Raw genomic sequence first — 23344 nt, forward strand, 5'->3', positions numbered from 1 at the left:
CACCCTTCTACACGCCTTACTGCAGGAGAAACCTACTTAGTACAATAAATAACGTTCCATTTACCTCGTGTATCCGTAACACTTTCCATAAGGTATCCCCTTCAAACCCATCGTATGTTTTCTCTCCAGATTAACAAATGTCATACACAGTGTATGTCGTACCATACACTCGCCCATACAAACAGTTGGACCATACACTCGGTGTATGTCGTACCATACATACGTCCATACAAACAGTTGGACCATACACGATATCACCCATTTGAAACCACATAGCTCCTCCCTAAGCAGCTGGCTGCTCAGTGCATGACGCCAGTCCCTCACCACTCAATTTACCAAGTATACTCAGCAGATCTATCCCTCTGTAGCTCCAACATTCATATTTGTTGCTCCTCTCGCCTTCATACATGGGCACTGTACATACACTATCAATACTCCCTCTGGGCTGTAACCACGTCGAAATACTATTATTCCCTTTTTTGAAAAACTCGCCTGCAGTTCCATCTACTCTTGACATTTTTACCACGTATCATGTTGTGTAAGGCTTCCACCATCTCCTCTTTCTGTGCAAGGCTTTCACCAACTCCTCTTTTTACTATTCCATTCACAATGACTTTCGTTTCGGATCTTAAACTCTCCGGAAATACACCATATTCCATCTTCCTATCGTAAAAAAACTCGGCAGTCTCTCAGAATACTCGCTCCATTTCCTTTACACATTTTCCTCGTCTGTCGTCACATCCCCATCTGCTTTTTCATTCTCTCTTTATCTTTTATTTTTCACCTTCATCTAGAAATTCGTTTTCTGAAGTTATACGATATTACTGGTCTCCATTTCTCAAATGATATTATCTCTCACCTCTTTCTCTCACACTTGTATCTTTCTCTCGTTCTTCAGGTTTCTCATTCCTGTACACCCTACTTTTCCGTCTCGCCTGCAATTGACCCTCTTCATACCACCAGCCACTATAATCCCATGCTCCTAAAACTCATTTTTCCCATATCACACACTTTACCTACACGCTTTAGCACTGCTCTCCTAAATTCGCATTAATTGTCTCCTCTTCTCTTGATTTCATTTGCACTTATCCGGTTGTATATTTTACTCTACCTCGTGACATATCTGCACACAAGCCTATCTTTTCTTTCCAAGTCGGCTCTATCTTATTATCTAATGTATTTCAGTTTTTCGCTTCTTTTTTTCAGTAAATTTGCTATCAGCTTCCACTTTCGTCTGTTTAGTATAAGTCTGACATTGCATCGACTGTTCCTCTTGGCGCGTTCACATTTAATAATCTCTCTTTTGCATACCGGCGAATCAACGCTGTGATATACTCCAGTAACACCACACTCACCCACGCATGCATAACCCCCTAAAGAAAGACCCTTTACCACAAATCGGTCACAATTCCTCTTCTAAGTACACACCTCTTTACGCTTTACTATATTCTGATTCTCACCTGGGACTTTATATACTCGCGATTAAACCCATAGATCCACTCATCATCCCGCCTATGATTTTGATTCCTATACACCATGGTTCTACTCTATGCGTCAAATTTGTCAAAACAATAGCTTGCCTCCAACAATTTCTTATTTCTCTCTGTCTTCACCCTTCTCATTTCAGGGGTATGAACACTGACAATCGGGGCCTTTCATACTAACTGGAATCTACCATGAACTCAATTTTTTGCGTCTTCAGTAACGTTCCACAACTTGAAATACCATGAGAAGTGACCCATCCCCTTCCTTCGCTCTTATTCTCACCATCTGTCCGTACATGAAGTGTGTTACCCGTTTACCTCTTGATTTAAGTTTCATTTAGAACTAGAACGTCCAAGTTTCTCTCATCACAATATCTATCTTTCCTAAACTTTCAACCAGACTGAAACCATATATCTATCCATCCATCTATCTATCTATATATATATATATATATATATATATATATATATATATACGGTTGGTACCGGACTCTGCCTGCCTGGGGTTGCACTGCGAGTATAGGGTCAACTTTAGCGATGCTATATCATCGACTGTTAACAAAAAGACTTAGGTCTCGTCAAAGAACTTCTCGCTTCAGGGAACTCCATCTGGTCCCTGGTAATGAGTACTGAGCAGCCTAGGAACTGCAGATGCCTAAAGTTGGAGGATTCTGCGGTTAAACCCCCAAGACTCCTTTGTAAAAGGGGTCTTAAGTTTATATATCAACAAACCATTATATATATATATATATATATATATATATATATATATATAAAACCAAACTGGACTCGCATCACCCTGAAAGGACAACGTAACTCCAGTCATAATGTATAAAACATACTGGGAATTACATGGTTAGGCATCACATAGTTGGTATCTTTCGCATCTTAGACACAACAGCATAAAGGCTGGAAACGACCTAAACTTAGGCTTCGGAACACTTAACGGGCACCAGATCTGGACAAGACATAGATTTCCATCCTATCCTCTACATACACATCACCTGATCCATCCTAAACTACGCCTCACCTACCTGTTCATCCATACTGCCCAATACAAAGTGCAAATCGCACAAAACAGGACAATCACCGACTACTTAACCACCACAGACTTACGTCACCTGCCGAGTAAGACGACAATTCTTCCCAGAGACACAACCTCGCCAAAGTTGACTTTCCACTCGCTGTGTACCCCCATGTAGGTGGAGCCCGGTAACACACACAAACACACATATGCACACACATTTCTTGTACAACGCCTACATATATGCTGTTATTACTTTGCAGTAGTCTGTACGATGAATTGGTTATCCTATCACATTATATCGTTTTATATAAATATATGGTTTACAGGTGCAGATCAAACTGAAAATTAAGTGAATAGGCTGAGGAAGTTGGCAAACATTTTGTTTTTTGTCGACAATAAGATTTTTTTTTTAAATTTCCTTCGAGGCTAATCTTGTGATACAGGACCTCCATATCAAACTGAATATCTGACTGAAAGTGATTAATTGTTGATGGAAATCATAGTATCAGGAAATCATTACTGACAGGCTACATCTCCATTATTTTTGCATGAAAAGAAATTTTTCATAGACTACTCGAATGCTTTGCAATCCTCTTTTTCCCCACCTACCCTCACCACCATACCTTTTCCCTATCCATCTTACAGCAAAGGTTTCCATCTCTTCCTCGTCCTTAGTGAACCCCAGCACTCTGCCTCTGTTCATCTTCCCGTTCCTGTTCACCATCTTATTCCTTTTCTGTTTCTCTTGGCCTCTCCGCTCCTCATTTTCTTCCACCTCTTCCAATCGCTAGACCATCACTGTAAAGAGAGAAATAAAAACATTTAGAAAAAAGATTGCAGTTGTTATATATATATATATATATATATATATATATATATATATATATATATATATATATATATATATATATATATTTGTCTGTTTGTATATATGTTTATAAAATGTTTATATTTAACTATCCCAGGACACCTTTCTAAGAAAGTGGCTTGGTTTATCTAGAACTTTTTCCAGCACCTCCTGCAGCCCTAAGGCTGCTTTACTTTCAGTAGCAGGGAACCAATGAATTCCTTTGGAATGAGTTCTTTGACGAGACTTCACTCATCGAAGGTGACTTTTCACATGTTGCGCAACCCTACTTTAGGTGGACTCGGATAATATATATATATATATATATATATATATATATATATATATATATATATATATATATATATATATATATATATAAATTTTGTTTTTTATTAACAATTCTAATCGTATGATCTGTAAATAGGGGCTACGTATAGTGAAAGGCGACTAAAATTCAATTATATCTTGTACAGAGATGAATAAACATAGTCATTATTTCTAGAGATTATTATTCTTTTTGAAGTGATCGATTACGCTTTAAATGACGACACTAGTGGTCCAGTACAGAGAAGCTTCGTTCGTGTCAAGCCTCCTGTTATATAAAGTGGCAATTCCTGGCGGAGAAAATGGGAGGGATTCTGTCAAGGGATAATATTTTTCGAAGCTGAAACACTTGGTGCTGTTTGCAGTCACCTAGCTCATACGAAAAGCATCAATTGTGATATTGCCTATGTCGAGATTTCTTTATAAACGATCGTTTTGATTTTTTTTTCTCTGCATTAACGCTGGTGGCCACACTTGGAACATTTAGTGCGAATGAGTATGTTGGTGTAACCTTCAAGTCATGGAACGAATATGCTCTGTACTTTGCACCCTTTTATAAACTAGATACGTCAGAGAGCATTTGCATTAAGACACCTAAAATCTCTATCACTGTTTCTCTCGCGTGTGACATGAGCAAAGCTGGACTTTGTTTGCGTACGTCATTCGATCGGTGGTCGCCACTCCGCTGGTAAGGGATGCCATACACACACACACACACACTGCAATTAGTAATGTTCTCGACATGTCCAAGGAAGAAAGATATTGGAAAGAGAAGTCTGTTCGTGACATGGGGTTTTGAATCTCTCCATCTTGGACTCTTAGATAAATATAGAAATATCAACAACCTTTTAAGAGATCCTCTTCATGGATATGTAAATGAGCAAATAACGACACGTTGAATCTGCGGTGTTGTTACTGGAAAAGTCAAGAGGTTACGGAAATTATTTTTTTTTTTCCTTCTCAAGAACGAGACGTTAGCCCCAGAAAGCGGTGGGTCTGTCTGGTAAGTCTTCTGTGGATCAATGACGAAAGTACTCTTCTTAAATATCAGTGATGTAATGATGGTTACCATATACTCACTCTTATCGAAGAAAACATTACGATATTTGTGTAATATCTCATATTTTCATCCGGCAGTTTGAGAGCAATGTAGAAATATATATATATATATATATATATATATATATATATATATATATATATATATATATATATATATATATATATATATATATATATATGTGTGTGTGTGTGTGTGTGTGTGTGCTGGTTTCCTGGGTGCTGTGAGATCTCCAAGAATGTGGACCCTGGAGCAGGAGTGATTAGAATACATGCATACAAATATATGTATATATGTATGTATATATGAAAATTGCTCTCAACACTCACTTTCACCGGCTTTGAACAAGAAAAAGAATCCTTCAATGTGCTCTAAAAACTATTTCACGCGCTCCACCTTAAAGTACATCACATGGTCTTTCATCCACTCGGCAAAACACGCTAAATACAACACTCCGGACAATCACTTGCTGCTTAGAATTCATAAACATTCAGCGCCCGCACAACGAAACTGATTTTTTCCCCCAATAGAATCGCACCTAAACATGTTCGGCATCCGGAGTGAAAAACATACTCTCCGCTTGACATACACTCATTTGAAACCATACTTCCCAGACAGGTACGAGTCATACTTTCTCTTCTAAGTCCTGATCACCACATCTTCCTGGTATCATTAAGTTACAGCATCATATAAGACTCCCCCTCATGCCCTAGACACAACATATGCAATGAAGACACTGAACAATTTGTTTCTAATTGTCTTGATCCCATCCCACAGAGACATAGACGCAATATCACCGAACGTTTTGACCAGTAACCCAACCCTCCTAAAACCAGGCGTTACAAGAGTTCCAGAGATAGTGTCATGGGCCAAGAAGGTGAGGAAAGGTACATATACCCCGGTCTAAGCCAGGTACCCATCTGTCCTCCAGCAACAAGGGGAGGATGAACAGGGGGACTGGTTCGCGGGAATCGAACCCGGACGGTGCCGTCAATGACTCGTGGTCAGCAGCGCTAAGGGAAATATATATATATATATATATATATATATATATATATATATATATATATATATATATATATATATATATACATAATTTCAACACACGGAAACTCCCACCTCGGAAGATACAACTCCGTGTCGGTTTCCGAGACCGTTCAGTGTGTCGGGCCTTTCCCTAGGGGCACCTGCCCTTGTGTCTGGAGCGACCTGGGCTGGGTTATCATAGTCTTGGTAGCACGCTCTGGCTCCCGCCGGCACAGGTTCCGCTTTATCGAAGCTTCTGGTATTTTTAGAACGGGCAGACTGGTTCTCCTTCACCTTAATCTTTTGAATTATGGGTATCTTCTCGATTTTAAGCTAAATATCTCAACCTTCACTCTTTTGCCCTATTTTTTCTTTGTGTGTGTGTGTGTGTGTGTGTGTGTGTGTCGTGGGTGGGTGTGTTTATGAGGTGTGAGCAGAACAGGCCAGCAACACTGGGTTTGCTAGTCCTATGTGAGAGAACAGTTTTATTATCTCGCAGTCAACTGCGAAAAACAAAAGATCTTGTAATTGTTTTCGCTCCTTTTCCTTTCTTCTTTTGTTCCTTGCCTTAATAGAAATTTCTTTCTTCGTCTTGTTCCTACCGTGGTCCATTTCTATTTCTACCTCGTTTCATTCGTATTTCATCGCTATCGTTGGTAAAATCTCTCTCTCATCGCCAATGCATTATAACTCGAGATTACATGTTTCTCATTAAATAATCACTTCAGGTTAGGACCATTGTTAGGGAGACTTTTTATTTTTTTTTCGTCAATTTTGAAGATTCATTGGCATCCTAATTTCAAAGTTTCATCTACATTTATATTGTTTCTCTGATTTGTCCCCCTATTAACAGAAAAAAAAGAATTTACATAGATCAGTTGAAAGATACAGTGTATGTGGAAGCTATATCAAAACGCTGAGGATGTGATTCGAAGGAAATGTCTTTTGACCGCAAATGTGAAATGAAAATATACTGAAGGTCAAGATATGCTAATTCATCCACTGAAAATCAACGGAAAGTGTTACTAGAAAAATGGGAAATGATTGAAAATTGATTAGGAAAACTAATGACTGGAAAAATTTGACGGAAATATAATGAGGTCGAACTGCCACAAGGGAAAGTGCACTCGTATAGTCTTGGAGTGGAGGAGAACAGTCTATTCAAAAGCTGAGGCTGCAGTGAAATACTAGCAAAGCGACGCACGAAACTTGATATACGAATGGAAAACTAGGCGTCAGAATCCTGACCAGTCAGTAGCTAGGCATCGCGGGTGGAACACTAGGTACAGTAAAACTTACTGAACTAATATATAAATATAAAAAAGGTGAATATTTCCGGTGATACAGATGAAAAAGGAGACGAAACTGACCAAAAAAAAAAAAGCAGAATGTGTCTGTATGTGCTGCCGGTGGTAAGTAGTCATGTCTTTGGCAGCGGAGGAATCTCGAAATGTTGCCACAATGTCCAAAAAAAAAAAAGAAGTCAATACTGTTTTCTTGTCTGTTTAATGTTACCTATTGTGTGTGAGTGCCGGTGTCTCGAATCTCCACTCTCAGGCATACTGACCTACGGCGTCAGTCTCCATTTTTGTGTGTAAATAGGGAGACGGCGGTGGCTGTGGCACGTCATGCCTGACAGTTGAGATTCGTATGCTGTTGCTGGTGATATTGTCAGTTTCTCTCTCTCTATTTTTTTTTCTCTCTCTCTCGTTTGTTTATTGATGAAAATAACTAAAAAACAGAACGTAGTCTCTACCTATTTTGAATATATCCCATGGAGATTCCATTTCGTATATTTGTATCTAATATTACTAGTAGTTTTGAGCAGGGACCATCACTGACCAAGGACCAGAGCATAGTTGTTTTTCCATTTCTAATCGAATCAATATATATATATATATATATATATATATATATATATATCTGTGTGTGTGTCTGTGTATGTCATATAGTTCATATATTCAATGTAAAAGAACACTTCAAACATACATATACATATACATATATATATATATATATATATATATATATATATATATATATATATATATAATCCTAAAAACAAGATATACATCAAACTACATAAAAGACAAAGTTTCCACTGCAACGGAAACTGATATATATGTAATAAACAAAGACACACACTATCCATTCCCCGGATACAGTAATAATACGTTATGTGCTACACATTCTATACCGAACAATGACACATTCTCCACAACGTCATTGATCAGAGGCAAAAGTTTGATCATTCTCGCGGTATCTAGTCTGGGAACACACGAGAGGATATCGCTCATCGTGAAGGAAGGCGTGTAAATGAATTACCGAGTATTTCCAAAGGCTATTGTTTTCTTGTTGAGTAAAACATTCTATAAGACTGTACGTAATATTAGAGGCTATGATTTTAAGTAAAACATTCTATAAGGCTAATGAACGTGTCTAAATGATTAATTACTTCAATCTAAAAACCTTAGTTGTGGAAAGTGATTCCTCCTAGACGGTAAAATGACAAAAAAGTTTTGCCTTTCCCACACTCGCTCCTCAAAATTCACTCACGTTATTGGGCTACGATAAGAGAGCGGAGGAGCATCGCCTCCCCGTCACACTCAGGCGATACAGACTCGCCAGAGGAAAGTAGTGTCACTTGTTTCCTCAAGTGTACATGACCATACCCCTTTATGTGTCTGAGTCATTCTCTTTTCGATACGTAAAAGGAACACATGTATTGCAATAGCCTTTGTACAGAACGCGACTGAACATAGAAACACACACACACACACACACACACACAAATCTACATAAACACATGCACACGTCACACATACACACAAAGACGTATTTATCAATACACAAGTATACACAGACACAAAACGTATACATATAAATGCATACACACACACACACATACACACACACACACACACACACACAGAGGGAGGGTCCTGGATAAGATGGTCACTGTTGGCAGTGGACTGGTTTGCCACGCCACTGTAGAATAACCTTGTACATTTCCAAGTGTACAGCAATCGTGCCTTTTGCTTACTTATATCTGAACTTTGTTTGTCTTCTTTGTGTGATGTACGTAATAAAGAAAGTTGTTTAATAAAGTCTTTCTCTAAAGAACAACCTACAATACAGATTATGTCCACTATGTATATAGTACTTGATATGACTGTGTAAATACACACACACACACATACACACACACACACACACACCTATGTTACTCATCAGCATTGATTCATACGCAATCACTCCACTTTGGAACAGTGCTGGACCCTTCCCCACCCACACAACGCCACAACCAACCACCAAACACATACGTAGAGACAAAAACCACACCTCCCCCTTCCACCCCGCCCAGCTTTACACGATGATAAGTCATTCCCTTCCACTATATCACACAACCTCGAAGGGACCAAGTGCTCTGTTGCTGTTTGAATTCCTCCGTAGTCCTTCGTATAGACGCACATGGATCATCCCTACCCCACCAAACGTAACGTTAACAAAACACATGTAACAACATAGCCCGCCGCCCGCCGCCAGCTCCCCCAGCCATCACTAAATAACCACCCTCCTTCCCTAGTTGTACATTCTACCCCACAAGACAATACGCCCTTCTAAACCGGCACCGCACTAAGCCCGGATGAATGACACTTTCGCCTGCTTTTTGCACACCACTCATCTGGACGACGTTATACTATATATCACATGACCCGTCGTACCCAAGGTATAACCTCAGTTCAAAAGACAAGGAACACTTACTCCTTTTTTATCCCTCACTCATGACACACAAAAAAAATGACAAACGCACACTACTTGACCTGTGGTCCCACCCGGTGGACGTGGCCAGCTTCCTAAACGCTGCAGAACCTCCCTAAAACGGATATCTGGGACAGGAGAGTATATATATATATATATATATATATATATATATATATATATATATATATATATATATATATATATATATATGGCCAAGAAAAGCTTCATTAGTTTAGCTCTGCTGACCATATCTTTTAGTATCCCTGAAAGCTTATATACCAAGGGCTAAAGCCTATTATATACAATTCAGAAATCATTTCGTAAATCAGTCTTATCACTCTCGGAAGTATAAGCAAAATTCTTCGGTCAGAGAACATGAACCGCACGTCACAGGTAATACTGGTTAGCGTGACTCTCAGTGATAACGGAACAGTAGAAATGAAGTTGAAGTTTTGGTACATTGAATATGAAAATGTGCTGGATCATTTTGCCCTGTATTTTGTGGTAACCATGGACCTCTAGTTTATCACCACCGGGACTCCAGCGGCCACGGACTAGCTATATACTCGCGCGCTCACACACACACAGGCACACGCGCTGGATACATTCTCACACACTGGATACATTCTCAAGCGCACGAAATATTGTTAATTGAATATCCGAAATTACCGTGAAATCGATGCGCGAGTTCCTGGAACTTCACAGCGGGTCGAGTGGATACAATATTATAATTTGAAAGTTACCCTCGAGCAATACTTTCAGATCTCTTGACATCCGTCACGTCTTTTCGTAGCTCTTTGCGCCTGCCGTCAAAGTCAGCTTACCCAGCACTTCAACGGTCAAAATAGACATATGTAGTTTATGGCATCAAAATGTCTTTTCTGTATGTGATAAGCGAGTGGATAGATCTTACATTGGTAAGATATGGGTGTTTGAGCAAGGGACTTGAACTGTTGACAGGGACCGCTGGTCAAACTCCTGAAGAGATTTTGAGATAACAGATGCTCCTTGATCTATCTGACTATCTACTTACCTACACACACACACACACACACACACACACACACACACTATACGAAACGCAGGTAAAGGAAAAATTTTTTGAGTTAAAGCCCTGAACGAATGTAATTCATTCTATCATTATAACATTCTTACGTCCTGATTTCACAATCGTTTACGACACGAGCAGCACAGTAGGCGAGGCCCCTTAGCAAGCTCCGAATAACTGAATAGCAATACTGAAGTGACGTGAATCTAAAAAAAAAAAAAGATGGAGAAGGATATGAAAAAAAAAGTGCTAAAGGGAAAGTAAAAAGACAGAGGTAAGAGAGAGAAACGGTAAGATCACTAGAGTCGACACATCGCGTGTACGCTGGTGAGTAAGAGGGCCCTGTGTGTCTCCCAATCCTATGTTTTCCTCGATCATGAGCGACGATGTGCTGAAATTACACCCACCACGATATTTACGACCTCCTCCCTGTACTAACGTGTTACAAATATCTACCCAGAGGTATCAAGTCCAGAAATCCTAATGGCAGTGAATCTCACAAAAGTGTCTTTGTCGCTGACAAATGAACAACAATTATGATAATATTGACAGACGAGCAAGCGAAATTGGATGTTATGGGCTCTGGTCATTCAAGAGAAACGCAAATAGATTTCCAGTGTAAAAATATTAGGTTTTTTTTTTTTTTTATCTTATTTTGTATTTTGACATATAGCACACATTCTGACTTGACAGACCTTCAATTGATTACGATCAAATCCAACATGCATACGTCGTGCATACGTACATACATACACAGGTTTTCTCACATATTTAATGGTGTTAAAGCGCAGTAATCGTTCTTTCTCTCTTTCTTTTTATTTTACAGTTCTTTTTCGTCACCCCGTGTTTCATTTCTCCTCAGCGCCCCAGCAGGAAGGGCCAATCAAGAGCCATTCAGACGGTAGCCAAGCAATTCCCTCTGCAGGTTTCTCTCCCTCCTGAAAGTGGTGGGTTGTGGCTTGCTATTGAGGGAGTCGTATTGACGAGCGTCGACCACTGGGTCACGCCGCAGGTGGGGGATGGGTCGTTCAAAGAAACTATCAACTACTTGAGGTGGCCGAAGGGGAGGAGTGGGGAATACGAACTTGTGTTGCGGTAGGTCGTCCGAGGCCATGGGGAACCATAAGATCATTTCGACGTCACGATCGTAATGGAGGTCATGATGACTTCTAAAGTTCGTAAACGAACGAGTAACTAAATGGTAATACGTAGGGTCCTTCCTAAATGCGCTGAGAAAGCCACGCGTGGAAATCTAGCAAACAGAACTCTCGACGTCTTTCCTGTACGACAAAGAAGTCCGGACGGAGATAAGAGGAAAACTACAGTGAGTGAAAGTAATCTAACACGGTTAGTGCGCTTCGTACTCCGCACCTTCGTGAACCAAGGGTTTCAGTCAGCTTCCTTAGTTTTCGTAATCTCTCCACGAAACGGTGGGAGTTTACAACGCACGTGACCAATTTCATCCAGGGAAGCGTCTTCTCCCGCTCCGCCGTGGAGAAAGAAAAGCAATCCACCATATCCCGGAAGTAACAGCAAACAAATCATTCTGCCCATTGGACGGGATTTATCATCCTTAGAGAATACGATGTCTCTCAGGACAAAGCAATCTTTCCCGGGATTATGTATCCACGACGAGGCTATGAATACATTAGAGAGCTCCATCTCCCCACCCCTACACCACCCACCCACACACACACACACACACACACACACACACTCGTGCGCTGTAGGTAGATGCTATCACAACCATCTCGTGTTGTGATCATAACGCTTGAGACTTAGGGATATGGAGGGAGGAGAGACATTTCTGGATTGTATTGGTGTATGTGGGGAAAATTCTCCACCAAATCATATTCACAGATGAGCGATTTGATTAAGTCAAGAAATGGCGGGAGGAAAAAAGATAATGTAGAAGTCGAGAATTAATTGGCTTCAGGGCAAAAGTGATGTAAATAAGTCAGGAGTGCGTTAATCCGTGACCTTTTGAGCATGTGATGATCTCATTCCCCGGATATTAAATTCTTGTGCGGGAGTAATTCGGAGACGTATTCATATTGCCTTATTTTGCTCCCACCCACACTATTTTTAACCAAGATCCTTCAGGAGTGTTCGTATTCATATATATATATATATATATATATATATATATATATATATATATATATATATATATATATATATATATATATATATGGGCTATGGATAGAGTTGTGCGCAGGAGGATGGATGTGCTAGAAATGAGATGTTTGAGGACAACGTGTGGTGTGAGGTGGTTTGATCGAGTAAGTAACGTAAGGGTAAGAGAGATGTGTGGAAATAAAAAGAGCGTGGTTGAGAGAGCAGAAGAGGGTGTTTTGAAATGGTTCGGGCACATGGAGAGAATGAGTGAGGAAAGATTGACCAAGAGGATATGTGTGTCGGAGGTGGAGGGAACGAGGAGAAGAGGGAGACCAAATTGGAGGTGGAAAGATGGAGTGAAAAAGATTTTGTGTGATCGGGGCCTGAACATGCAGGAGGGTGAAAGGAGGGCAAGGAATAGAGTGAATTGGAGCGATGTGGTATACCGGGGTTGACGTGCTGTTAGTGGATTGAATCAAGGCATGTGAAGCGTCTGGGGTAAACCATGGAAAGCTGTGTAGGTATGTATACTTTCGTGTGTGGACGTATGTATATACATGTGTATCGGGGTGGGTTGGGCCATTTCTTTCGTCTGTTTCCTTGCGCTACCTCGCAAACGCGGGAGACAGCGACAAAGCCAAAAAAAAAAAAAAAATATATGATACAAAGAAATACAAAGGTATACAAAGGAATTCACACAGCAACAGACCACTGGGACTTTTCCAGGCTGCTTGTGACAGTGGAATATAACAAAAAGTTAGAATGCATGCGGATAATTCAAATAACCTGCGAATTGTCGTTGTGACTATGGAGGCCGCATGCGGCCCACGAGCCGCTGGTTGTGTATGCTGGTCCAGAGTCTTCACAACAAACAGAATTAATGGTTCTAGATATGCTGGTACATACATACACACACACACACATCTACACTCCCAAGTCGTGATGGTTAGGTTAGCGTCGCTGACCATGATCCACGCACTGGCCCACCCAGGCTAGATTCTTGTGCACGGCAGACGGCTAATCACAGCTATTCTCTCGCTTTGGGAGGCTTAGGCTGGAGTGTTTACATATAATACGCCTAGGAGTAAAGACATGAACATATGCAAGGATAAGAGACGGGACAACACGAGTGGAAAATACTACGTACCACACAAGTGATAATCAAATAGTAATCACACACGAGGCAGTAAGTTCACACCTCAGCCTAGCTAGCACTAGGCTATACTCAGCGCTATATGGTACATCATACGACTTCTTTAAATCTGTAGAACCTTCAACAAACTTTCAGAAGCATCTTAGAAATCTGGGTTTCCACATTAATTTCCCGGCAAATAGGTAAAGATTAAATATGGTAAATTTGTGTTCAAGCGTAGCAGTAAGTTAAGCACCTAGCTCTCTCTGTGGTACAACACTCGTCTTCAGCTTGAAGGGTTACGTGTTCGGTTTTCACACCAATCGATGTTGAATGCATTTTTTTCTACTCAGCTAGATGGTAGCCTCTAATGATTCATGTTACCTTTAAGCTTCGGTGAAGTTTAGGGTTGGTGACGTAAACTATCAGTAAAGTAAAAGGCTCAGAACCGAGTACCGATACATTAACAATGGAATCAAGAGTAGTTTGGTTGGATACCCCAACAGACGCATTCCGCAGACGGAATCGCCAGCCACTCGACTGTTTTAAGTCGTATCTAGATTTATACATATGACGTATTTTCATGTACACATAAGGAGAAAGTTTCTCGATAATGTACATATTAGAGGATATGTGTTACTGAAGTGAAGAGATCTGTATCTCTTTGGAAATCACTGGCTCACTTTAGCTTTGGCAGCTCCGGCATTTGCATCCTCTGGCCAGGAAATGGGCAAAAAACTTTGATATCCAGCAGTTATGATCTTAGCTTCAATAGGCGAAATACCCTCAGAAATGATGCGTTTTCCCTGACCAACAAGTGGTGAAGTGAATCGGATACAGAATTATCTGGAAGCCTACAACCTCAATTCTTTGAGTGACTAGAGTTGGTTCAAGTGGCGCTTGTGTGAAGAGTAAGCTTTAAGACTCGCCTTACACACCTCTCGATGCTGTTCGTTTGTGGTGCTCCGTATCTCTGATCTCAGAGAATGGCTGGTATCACACGAATGAAATGGAAGTAAAGAAGTTTAACGTCACATCTGGAAAAAAGTTCACAGTGCCAGCTCTTCAGGCGTGTCCTGGCCAATCAGTGTTTTAGGAACATGATCACACACTCCGTCCCAACTCATACAGAAATGGAACTCGCACGGTGCACTGGCTTCATGTAAGGGAGAACTTGGCTGGAAAGCCCAGGAGAAAAAAAAAAAAAAAATTGTTTTACAATGATGTTACTCGTTTCCTGGAATACGTAAACGTCTTCATATCCTGCTTGAATGTTAATGTCATGATTGTTCTAGGTTAACGTGCTGAGATAATTACCGCTTCCTAGAACCAATACGGAAAGAAGAGTTAACAATCATCTCCCTCGATTTCTCCCACTGAAGAAAACGTGTCTATTCAGCAGACCCAACACCACAAGGAAGAGCTGCTCCTCAACGATTTAGGTAAACACTCCCCAGGGGATCGACATTGGCTAATATTTGTTTATACACTTGTCTCGAGCACAGAGTACACGGCTCTGTCTGGCCTGGCCTGTCAGCGTTCTGGCCTCCGTGGTGTACGTCCGTGCTGTGCGACCTCCCGGGGTGGAATGTCCGCTTATTACACTTATCGAAAAAAGCTTTGGCTAAAGAGGTCCAATATCAGTTAGAAAGAAGTACCAGCTCCCACCCTCTGGATGATTTCAAACGAGGTAGCGTTTTGGGGGCACTGCTATTTAACTTAATTCTTTTGTCTTCTTTCCACTTTTTACGTACAAACAAAACAAAGTGGTATACAGATATGAGGTTGTGGTGTCATCGTATGAGACACATTCATCAAGAATCTCATATTCACATCTTTTTACTGAGAAACTATAGATTTTCTGTGTGTTCCATATGCTCTACGCTTCAACAGCTGGAACAGATACGTTTTGTCGTAAGGAAACGTTTTGTCGTCAGGAACAGAAGAGTAACAAGACAAAGGAAGTATAAACGTTTTTTTTTTTTTTTCCTGGGTAAAAGGAGAGTACATCGTCGTCCGTCAACGGTTGGTTTACGATCGGCTTGTCGTGTGAGCGCGGAGCTCCACATGGAGTCGCTGCTCAACGGAATCAGATTAATACGAAAGATGACGATGATGAAAATCTCCACTCTCAATGTCGTGGTCTTTTGACAACAATTTCTTCTTTTTTTTTCGTGATATTTTAACTTTTTCCATCTTCCACAGCCAACGAAATAGGTAGAGGCCAGACAGACCACAGTCGCCTCCACGACTACTGCCTTGCTACACCTGTGAGAAGGAATTATTCCCTCGATACTTCCACCTCTCAGTAATCATCTACCCCGCCTCTACACAAATCCTCCATCTCCATAAATTTCCACAGACAGCTACTCCCTCCATTTTCCCCCTCTCCTTCAGGGTCTATCCTCTGTCTCGTTTTCTTCCCTTTTCTCTCCTTTTCGGTGGCCTGAATTTTACTCTACCGTCACGGGTTTGGGGACGAGTGATCCTACCAGAGGGGAAAAGGGAAAGAAAATGATAAACAGGGAAGCGCGACCTCCGGAACCCACCCAAGGAGTGCCTGGGTCACTAACCCAGGGACGAAAATATCATCTGTTCGCAAATGGATGAGATCTCGTCTCGGCCTTCAACTCCACACGGGGATTTTGAGGTTTGATTCTAGAACCTCGAAAAACCGCATAGTGAATGCTTGCTCCATTAATCTTTTCTTCTTTCTATTAGGAAAACTTAAGTCAGTCAAATAACTTGGACTTCTGAAAATGTAAGGGATGATTAACTCCAGTCATCCTGTCAACGTTCTATCTCATTAACGCTGGTGATCTATTTTCTAACATGACAGGTAATCGCACTAATTCACTCCTACGTAGTTTCACCATCAGTCTACACATAGTTCTCTCTTTAATGCGAGTTCCACTGACCTATTCTACCTCTGGTATGATTTCCAATTACTTGTTCGCTCCTTTATCTTTACAGATTAGGGAGTTCTTTACTACATCATTAAGTGGAATTCTCCCGTTTCTGACTCTACACTTTTAATTGTGGTCCTTCCTTCCCTCTCTCTGATCATAGTGATATCTACCTTTTATGGTACTAAATGTGTCGAAGTTGTAAACATTCTGTTTGATGATCCTTGAGAACAAATTGGCTTTTTTTTTTGGCGACTCCACCGTTCATGACGATTCAACAGCTTCAGTACTCTGTCCCTCATGACGAAGTGAAAAGGGTAAAGAGGCCGTACATCGTCAACGCCCTCAAATATATTCTCCACGGGCTAACATATTCCCGCGCAACCTTAGGACAAAGTAGATGTTCCTGACCTCTCCAACACCTAACCACCCACTTAAGGTTTCATTCTAACATTGTCTGCAACTCTAGTATCCTCTGGCCATTGCCTGGTCGCTCTTACGTGTCCTTTACCCTCTGTTGTCTAGCCATGTCCAAACCATGCCAAGCACATTCCCTGAACACCCCGAGACCACAGGAAGGGTGACTGGAAAGCATTGGCTGAGCTGCACTGAACCATCCCCCACCTTGAATCCTACCAACAATGCTCACCCACCCACTCCGCCACCCGTGCTAAGAATATAACTACAACCATTAGACTTGGAATGGAAGTGTTCAGGGTCCATTTTCTTCCTACAAGAGAACGTGCCTCTCCTCCGTGGTTCAGTAAATTCTTGTCGATAGGCCAGAGAAGGCAAACAAGCTGCATACAAACGCTGAAAGCTTAACCCCAATCCAGATAATATTTAGGTAAATAGAATTTCAGACGGACCAAAATGATCAGACAACAAGCATGACAAAAAACGAGTGTATCAATGAATCATATTTTCGCTAGCGGTATATCAACACAATACTCACGACTATAAATGTTTAACGATAGTTGATAGGAATTTCAGAAACATTGTCGTCTAAACACATTTAAAATTATTATTATTATCATTATAAATCATGCACCAGCATTCCACATGACTTTTGATATACACATTTTACGATTCCACTACGAAATAGAACCCAAAATTGAGTATATTTCTAAAAATTAAGTACGGATATTCAATGACGACAAGAGAACACGCCGTTTAAAGCCAAGAGACGCGTAACATGAGTAGACCTGGAGAAATCAAACATCTTTGAAAGGAATGAAGACATCACGACATGAAATCGATGGTAACATATAGTTACCAATCCTCTATGACACTTTGAATTGCTAAATGATGATTAGATAGTTTCACGTATATAAACGTACTTGGTATTGAAGACGCTTTCTGCTTGCTTTTACATGTACTCATTTAAAAGTCCATTAAGCACATTGCAGTTAGTAAGACATTGAATTAGAAAGTTTGTATAATATCGTCTTCGATGGTATAGTTTTCAGTTGACGATTATTCTGTGGAGTAACTATGGGAAAACCGTAATACTCATAAAAGCTAGACAGATAATTGGTCTGTATCTATATTTTTCCTTTTAATATAAGTGACAACACGTGCACATAATTCTAAAGCTTAAAACTAAAATGTATAGAAGCTTAAACTCGTACAGTTCTTGAAGTACGAATGATATGACAAAATCATAGAAAATAAAGCTAAGAACAGTGGTAATGCGAGGGAGAGAGAGTCTTTTATTTACTGGACTCAGGTTCAGTTTCCAATACATTTTTGCATTTCCTGAAAACCGTCTTACAAATTCGAGCTCATGGTGACTTGGGGGGGTCAACACCCACTTTATATATTCATGACGTGAGGAAAACTTCCTCAAAAACAAAATTAGTCATCCCTTCAGATCTCGACCCAGAAAAATAGTTGAATTATATTTCATGTAGACATTTCTAAGGGATTCCAGCGACAAAAAACAAAAATGGACCAACAGATATTTTCAAATATATATATATATATATATATATATATATATATATATATATATATATATATATATATATATATATATATCCTCACCTGGATATTCCCTCAAAGGCCCAGTCCTCTGTTCTTAACGCTACCTCGCTATCGCGGGAAATAGCGAATAGTATGAAAAAAAAAAAAAAATATATATATATATATATATATATATATATATATATATATATATATATATATATATATCATGTTGACCTCATAGAGTCCACTTTGTGACGGTAGATTACCGCGCGCAACGCAGCTATGACCCTAGAGGTGTACGATAAGTTCGGTGACGCCTGGCAGCAAGGTGGTGATCCTGACCAGCCAATAACTTCGCTCTCGGCCGCACGACGAAACTCATAACATCTGTGATTTTGACCATTAATCCATATTTACCGAGAGCCTGAATATATGAAAATACCCACAGAAGCTTATATAGCAGGTTAATGGACCAGTTAATAAATGTTTTTTTTTTCCTGACTACAGTGTATTTCAACACGATGTAGATAAATTATTACTACAGTTGAAATAAAGAGTTTATATATATTTCACGCGTTGACAAATGGCATTTTCGTGATTAAATGTTATAATTATTCATTTAACATGAAAGCTGAGGATATTTATTTTTCTAAAACGGTTATTCAGTTGACAAGTACATATGAATTGTTGACATTTTTGTTCTGTGGATAAAATATGAATAGTAGTGACATCAAGTACATTGTTAATAGACGTTTGGAAGTCTTTCATCTGTTGAAAAGTGATAAAGAGACGGTTGTCTTAGGCCAACGTTACACAGAGCTACAGCAGGGCTGCGGTGAACACACACAAATGCCACCTTTTTTTTTTCCTTCGCTCAAAGCAAACGTTCCGAGAAGGTTCTTCCCAGCATCGACTGTCCGCCCACCCTCCTGTGATGTCCAGACGTCTTCTAGATAGGTAAGCAATCAAGGATGCTATCAACTCCTCTCCAACAGGTACCCTCATCGATTGACCAATAGGTCTTCTGTTATCTAGCAATCCCATGTACTCCCATGCACTTTCCTAAAGTTTACAGTAGACGTTTCTGACACGGTTGTGGAGACTCCACTCCTATCAGCATATCGCCACTAACAGTATTCACGACTCTCAAGACAAAATACCATTCAGCAAGTAATTTTCGTAGATCACAAAGAGCAGTGGTTCCAAGAAAGGGCCCTGCGGCACGACGCTGGTCACCTTAACCCATTTCGAGAGGGTTTCTCTGACCTACGGCCTTTGTTTCATTTTACTAAGGTAATTTTCTATCCATCGAAGGATTCCCTTTTAAATTCATGCCTAAAGATACAGCTTCTTTACCATCCTTCTCTAGGGTACAGTGTCAAATGCCTTCTGGCAATACAGGAACACAGAGTTTATCCAGATATGAAACTATTCATGCACGACCTCCTTTCTCTGAATCCGTATTGTCTCTTAGACACTTTTTCCTTGGCAAGGATTCATCCATTTGCCCTCATAATATTTTATGTTCTTCGAACCACACTTATATGAGAAAACGAATCCGTAATCTAGCATGATTTCTCATCTCCATTCTTAAAGACAGGTACATCATCTGCTCTCTTCCACTCCCTTGGCACTACATTCTCCTCTGGCGGTATAACGAGCAACACTTCCAGCTGCGTGTCGCGTATACCTGTCCTCTTCTTCAGCACATACCAAGAAAGTTTATCGAAACTACAAGCCTTCCGCGATGCAATCACCATGACCAGTGGAACAAGAACAGAGTTGATTGGAGCCACTCCTCCTCCTTTTCCGCAAGATATATGTAGACCCAATCACCATACAGAAAGACTCTCTGATACGGCACAGTGACTGACTTACGTCTGTAGGAAACAGACCACATCATGTCTTACGATATTTAGTATACGCACATTCGTACATACATACATACATTAAAACACACACGCACACACGGTCGCCAAGGAACATACCTAAACCACAGAAAAGCAGATTGGGCATCATGCAAGCATGATATAGAATGCAAGCTCCAAAACCTTCAACAAAGATGGTTTTCTATCCCCATATCATGAATTCAAACTACTTTCGTGCGCTGTTTACTTGTTTCTGTCTCAGTCAATATGATGCAGAGCGACGGCACGCGTCTGGCTGCTGCTTCCAATACTGTCTGTTTGGAAAGCAGCCACACAAAGCTTGACCGTTGTGATCCCTCCTCCTTTTTCTCATGGAGCGAAGTTTTGGGGATCTTTCTCATTTATAATTGTCTTTCCCTCTTCCTATAACCAGCCCACCTTTAAGTACCGGACGTACGAGCACCTCAGGATCTTAGAGCAGCTCTTCCTGTATTCTTTCATTACGTCTCCAGTCATCCTAGATGGCTATGCCTCGAACCATGCCTCTCCCCATACCATCTCATCTACTATAAGACAACCAACGTACGTACATACTCTCGAGGAGCGACTCATGGAGATGTACCTTGAAAGAAAATGATCGAAAGAGCGTTCTTCTTTCTCTGATCGACACTGGTGTTGCTGAAGTTTCAGGAGTCTTAAACAAGGTGAGAAGGTGACAAATAAATGAATGAACGAATGAACAGGCATCTTGATCACCTGCACCGCGGCAACGAAGGGTCATGGTTTTTATTTAATGCAGTTCCTCTTCTTGACTTGAAAGGTTAATCAATAAACGAATCTGCTTCTTGCTGCAACGAACCTTCATGAAAGTGAAATTATAGCTATTCCAGGCTATTTACATCACATACATTATTTTTTCTATTAGTTCTGAGCCGAATTAACGAAAAATCTAAGCCAGATATATGACGTAAGAAACTGTACAATAATAATGATAATAATAATAATAATGATAATAATAATAATAATAATAATAATAATAATAATAATAATAATAATAATAATCATAATAATAGTGATTGATAATAATAACTATGATAATGATAATGATGATATAATGATAAAAATAATAATCAACGCTTGAAAGCTATTTGTTAGAATAGTCGCAAATCAATGAATGCTTCTGAAAAATAAGAACAACTTTCTCCAGACGCATGTCTCCCACCAACCACAGACCTGAATTTGATGTGCTGGTCTTCCTGCTGAGATCTATGGCGATTTCAGTATGGTAACTTCCCCTTACTGTAACGCAAAGAAGGTACCAAAAAATCATATAATCCAATAACTTATCCAGGTTCAGCAAGATTTTCTGAAGGTACCAAAAATCATATAATCCAATAACTTATCCAAGATCAACAAGATCTTCTCAAGCTAATGAAAGCTCCGTGCGACGACCCCCCGGTCACCTGAGACTGTGCTGTCAACAAGGCTGCACTGGTTCACCATCCGTATGACATTGAGGACATGTGACCGTCACAAGGCCACGTCTTCATGCGTGTCCCCACGCATGAAGACTCGCTACAAGGTACTAACTAGGTTCTACCACATACACTGCATCACGGGAGGAAGGAAGCAGCTAGCCAACAAGAGTCAACGAATGTAGTAAGGTGATTGGATATGAAGGATGAATGGTTTTGTTCGGACATCCTTGGAGGAGGACGATGGGGGTCCCGGCTGTAGTTAAAGGGGGGGGGGGGGTAGGGGGGGCTCTCGTTGACACACACACAAAAAAAAAAAATAGGTTGGGTGTTGATGAAAAATGAATTTCCTTCGGGAAAGGCTTGGTCGTCTTGATATCTAATTGTCTCCCACATCAACGAAGAGCATCGGTCATCACTTATCAACACACCAACAGGTAATGAACAGCTGTTCGACACCTCACGTGATAAAAGAAGAAACAAGAAAGTCTGACACGAGGGAGGATTTTACTCCACGTCATGTAGGGATTTAGGATGGCCTTGCATACTGCTGTCGGTCTTTCATCCAGGATCATAGTTTGCATTGTCTCCAGACAGTCTCTGCATATCGGCCCTCATTGTCAGGGGCCGTAGCAACTATACGATGATCGCAGCAACGGCGGTAATGGCTGGAGATTGTTCGTGAGGGTCAGGCATCATTACCCAGCATTCTGGACTTCCACTACCACTGTACTTTCACCCCACCGTCCAAAGGCACACGGATCCCTTTGGTACACTCCGCACAGAGTCGTAACAAGATAACGGCCTTCCAGGCTCGTTAACGATTCACAGGGCACCTCTATCCGCAGTTTATTGTCAGACGATGATGTACTAGCGTCCTCCTGATTGGCTGTGTGTAGCCCCCGTGCAAGCCCCCCTCTGTCCTCACCCAGCGCGTCGCAATACGCAGAGGGTCATTTCCGTAGCAAACCTTGCAGGTAACGCTGGATGTCATATGCATTTTGGATTGGATGGCTAGTTCTTGACAAGAGCCAGTTTCGTTCTTCTGAATATGTTTACTTGTCTAACCACTGTCGTTAAGCGCAGTTATATATAAAAGATCGAACTTGTTTTTTCCTACATCTTTCGGCTTAGTTATGGACAAAGTTATTCTCATTTGCTATTTCTTTTTCTATTTTTTTTTTTTTTTGAGCCTCGAGTGAGGTCAGTTGGGCTCGGTTGCCCATGAATGCACTACCGTGAGAGAAGGGAGTGAGTGCCTAGTGCCAGAATCATAGTTAATTCCTTCGGTTA

At 40.6% G+C, this 23344-nt stretch overlaps 1 long non-coding RNA gene across 2 annotated transcripts in view; it reads right to left on the bottom strand.

Annotated features, from left to right (window-relative positions):
* LOC139752779 (uncharacterized) overlaps positions 1–23344 on the bottom strand; it is a 57828-nt gene that overhangs the window by 5931 nt on the left and 28553 nt on the right. For both annotated transcript variants that reach the window (XR_011713583.1, XR_011713584.1), the window contains exon 3: positions 3135–3309. This is a non-coding gene — a long non-coding RNA (uncharacterized lncRNA). The remainder of the gene's footprint in view (positions 1–3134; positions 3310–23344) is intronic.

This window comes from Panulirus ornatus, chromosome 13 (assembly GCF_036320965.1).
Source record: "Panulirus ornatus isolate Po-2019 chromosome 13, ASM3632096v1, whole genome shotgun sequence".
Taxonomy (NCBI): domain Eukaryota; kingdom Metazoa; phylum Arthropoda; class Malacostraca; order Decapoda; family Palinuridae; genus Panulirus; species Panulirus ornatus.